The sequence below is a fragment of the Oryza glaberrima genome, chromosome 12 (genome assembly GCF_000147395.1).
Source record: "Oryza glaberrima chromosome 12, OglaRS2, whole genome shotgun sequence".
Classification (NCBI taxonomy): Eukaryota; Viridiplantae; Streptophyta; class Magnoliopsida; order Poales; family Poaceae; genus Oryza; species Oryza glaberrima.
Window position 1 is genome coordinate 17,755,482 of NC_068337.1, and position 4,394 is coordinate 17,759,875.

General features: G+C 36.0%; 1 long non-coding RNA gene across 1 annotated transcript; it reads left to right on the forward strand.

The window, feature by feature from the left end:
* The first annotated feature begins 1,885 nt into the window (after positions 1-1,885).
* LOC127756615 (uncharacterized) lies at positions 1,886-3,939 on the forward strand. Its single transcript, XR_008013268.1, has 4 exons — positions 1,886-2,022; positions 2,381-2,471; positions 2,739-2,921; positions 3,896-3,939. It is a non-coding gene; the product is annotated as an uncharacterized LOC127756615 (long non-coding RNA).
* The last annotated feature ends 455 nt before the right edge of the window (positions 3,940-4,394 follow it).

A 4,394-nucleotide genomic window follows, 5' to 3' on the forward strand; every position in this document is an offset into this window, starting at 1 on the left:
TACGTATGTCTCTCTGTCTATGTGATCGCGCTCGAACGGCGATTGAAATCGACAAGCAAGGGGCACCGTCGCCCGAAGCAAGGCCGGCCATGATCTCTGCATGTACTGTACGTCGTATATGATGTTCAGATGTGAGATGAGTTTGGGCCTATGATTATTACTTCGGTTCTTGATGAGCTGACTGGACATGCCTAACAGATTTTGCCATGAATGCTTTTCGCAGGTGATCTGAAGCATAGGTCTATAACCTTTCAAAAAAAGACGCATAAGTTTACTACACAAGATCTTCAAATGTTAATTACGTGTCCACGCATGCATGCATAATTAACCAGCAGGTAATTAGCAAATCTCATCCCTAGGAGATGGAGTTAGAATCGTTAGTTCCTATACAAATTATCAAATTAGAACCGCTATAATATTTAGAAAAAATTATTACTGAATATATATATAATATTATAATCAAACATGGAAAAATAGATAATGTTATTTATTTATAGAGAAAACCAAAAGTTGTATAGGCTTTTTTTTAAGTCAGTCCACTCCATCCATATCTATATCTATATCTATCTATATCTATACCTATACCTAATTAAAAAATTCGTAAGGCTTCCGGTGATTTTTTTCGTCCGTCATCCCACGTTGCCAAAATCCGTTTTACTCCGCTTAATAGTTGGATCGGACCTTTTCTAATCTACTCCAAAACCTCAGTTGATATACAATATCTACCGCTCATGTAAATACCAACCACAACTAGCAACTTGCCTACTTTGTTAGTGGAGAAAATCTTTAACCTGCCCGCCACGGTTCGATTCCCACCAGCTCTCCCTTTTACACCTATTATTACTTCGCCTCCCACATCTCAAATCCTCTCCTAGGCTGTTGCTGCGCAATTTTTTTTTCTCCACCTACTTTGCCTCCCACATCTCAAATCCTATTATTACTTTGCCTCTCGCTAGATTGTTGCCTCTCGCTAGCCACAAGCACGTTAGTGATTCTTAAATCTTATAATGAACCAGTTTTAAATTTAAAAATTAAACGTAATTATTTTTTCCTTTTCGTCATCCGCAAAACACGGCATATTAGAGTCCGTACCATCTATTTGCTCCTCTTTCTTCAACAGATATATAGTGATTCTAAAAAATATTAGAATTATTATATATTATTATTATATTAGTTTTGTGAAAACGGTATCGGTACGGTCGGGAAATTTCCATACCGTTTTCACCCGGACCGCAGCGAAGCACGGGCATTTCGCTAGTTATATATAATACTGTAGATGGTATTTGAGGATTCATGTTATGTAGTAGCTAGGTACTTTTCTTCAGTTCTTGATAAACTTGAGATCAAACAATTACAACTTTAGCTATCAATATTTTTTAAAATATTTAGTTCAAACAACACTAGAGAGCAGAATACAATGTAGATTTGTTTTAAAGAGTAATTTAATAAAAGAGAAATATTCATAAAACCCTAAGTTTTAGGCATGTGTAATGCAAAACCCCAGATATTACGATTTGTTTCGAGGAATCCCATGTTTTCAGGCAAAATATTTTGAACAACCCTATTTATCAAAATTATCATATTTTCCTTTTAACATCGTACCCGTGCAACGCACGGGTTAACTCATCGGGCACTTTCATCGGGCAGTATAAACTCTCACATTAACCAGAAAAATCTAGGTGTCGATTAAATCAATCATATTATCACCACCGTAGATCATTATGTTTAACAACGTGGTGGGACCACCGGCCTTTTAAAGTCGCTATAATCTAGGTTTGCATCTATGTATCGTATATCATCTTTACGTAGCCGATGGTATCTCATCGTGAATATAAACCCACTTGACCTGAAAAGTTCAGCAGGAAACGGAAGACAGATCCAATCGCCGTCAAATCTAATCATCCATCGGCGGCGAGTTGGATCGGTATTTTTTTTTCTCTCGCGATTTCTTCATACATGGGAACGGAAGCCAGGCTCCAGTTGCCCTCCATTCTAATCTCCCATTGACGGCAAGTTAGATCGGTAAATATTTTTTCTTTCGCAATTTCTTCAAATGTTGACAGTGCATATGGAGACCTCGAAACCAAGGTAATTCTCATCTTATTTTCGTTCCTTTCAAAATTTTCTTTAGATAATCTAATATTTTCTACACGTCAATTAGGTTCAAATCAATGCGACATTTAAGACATGGCATATTTGCTACGGAAGTAAAATTGAAAAATCATTGCACAGATTATTTTGTAGATTGAAAATCCCAGACAAACTCTGTGTTGGAAAGAATTATAAAACGTCCTAGCCTGTTCGATTAGCGCTAATTAATAAAAACAGTATATATTACCATGGCCCTCTTTGACGTCAACTTTTCTGGACCTAATTACAGTGATCAACAAGATTATATTCCCCAACAAAACATTGATCCAGAATGTGATGAAGCTGTACAAAACGTAACTACATGATGAATAGTCCATGTGGTAAGCCTATTTTTTTCGTTGAAGCACCATTTAATTAATTAATTTGTTCATCTGTATAATTTATCTACATATATGTCTACATATACTGATGGGTTGCTTTTTATGAGCTCCCATATTAACTAGAAATATCCGGTTATTAGATAGATTATAAAACCAATCAATTCCCTATTTTAATGCGAATTTAATCAGTGTCCATTTTTTATCGTATTTTTAAATTAACCCATACAATCGTATCCTTGATATCCATCCATCTCTGTGTGAGAGCAGATGGGCATCTTACATTACGACTTCACGAGCGGACGAGTGCTCTCAAGTCACCCTCCATCCAGATCAGCGGAGATTTATATACCGTGAACCTGCAGGCTTCAGAATTGGACAAAGTAACGTGCGACATGAAGACTTCGTGATAGGCTCATCGGCACACGCAACCTGAAGACTTCTACAACTCAAGTACGTACAGTTCTATTTTTTTATCAATTAGGACTCTCAATTTTAGCTTCTACTGTATTATTTTCCAATCAAGATTAGATTCTAATTCCATTCTTCCCTTATTCAAAATCTGAAACAACATGAATCATTACTTGCCCCTGCAATCTTATAGCTCTACGAGTTTCAGGTGTTAGATTAAATTCACAAATCGAAAAATTCCCATTGAATCCAAGAAGATCTATAGGTGATAGTCTAGTCTACAATCTACGAAGGTATTCCATCAAACTCATAGATCACATGTGACCTATTTAAGAATAATTTTAAGCAGAGAACATATATTGTCTATATGTATGCACTACGTGGAGTCAGTATAACATATTATTCATGGTCACGTCGTTGGATTTTTATCCTCCTATATCAAATTTACTAGATAAGTAGTCCCAATACCACTAATAAACCAGTTGCTTCATCTAGAAATATTTGTTCTGTTTCAGTCGATCAATACGTAACTTATTTCAACAAAATAATTTAGCAGACTAATCTGCATTTGATATCGTCAGGCACTTTTAAAACTCATTTAATATGGGTTGTGCCTACTACTCGCTATATGCCTTTTATAGCATGTTTAATTTACGTAATTAATAAAACTTGCCCATAAAAATCATGTGGAACATTAAATTTAGAAATTATACATTAACAAAATAAATATTAGAATGGATTATATATAATTACTAATTATGTTTTCTAGGAACTTATGAATTTGAACATTAGTACACATAACTTACATTAAAAAATTTACTTATAAATTTAACATATATATATATATATATAAAAATTTCTAATACTAATAACAAGATATAGACCCATCCCGTGCAACGCACGGGTTGGCGACTAGTGTTTAAAACTTGTGCTTTTTTCTTTCGTTAGTTAGTTAGTTAGTTAGTTACTGAGCCAGCAAAGTTGAGGTCTTGAGGAATTTCAGTAACATTTTGAAGGTGCTAGAAATTGAGGAACCTCCTTATATTGATGCAAAAGGACGGGAGTGGGCTCAGTTGGAATGTATCATCTTGGTGTATTTGACTAAGTCTTAATAAAGCTTCCATTGTCCTTAAAAAAACTGGCACTAGTACGGAAAGGATTTTCGCGTGCGGAAGGGCCAACCGCACGCTCGAGAAGGTCTGGAAAAATCACTACTTTAACGTGCAGGTGGCGCACCCACACGTGAAAATCCGATTTTCGCGTGCGGGTGCTTATGTCACCCGCACGGAAAAAAACAAAAACCAAAAAAAATAAAAATCAATTTTCATGTGCAGGTGCGGGTGCTTAATACGCCCATATGGAAAAATCGATTTTCCTTAACAGGCCTCTGATGTAGTCCGCACACAAAAATGACTCTCTTGGGAAAATCGATTTTTCCGTACGTGCGTCTTATAAGGAGCCGTATGTAAAAATGCCGCTCGATTTTACCAACTGCGGCAAGTTATGGTCTGTTTG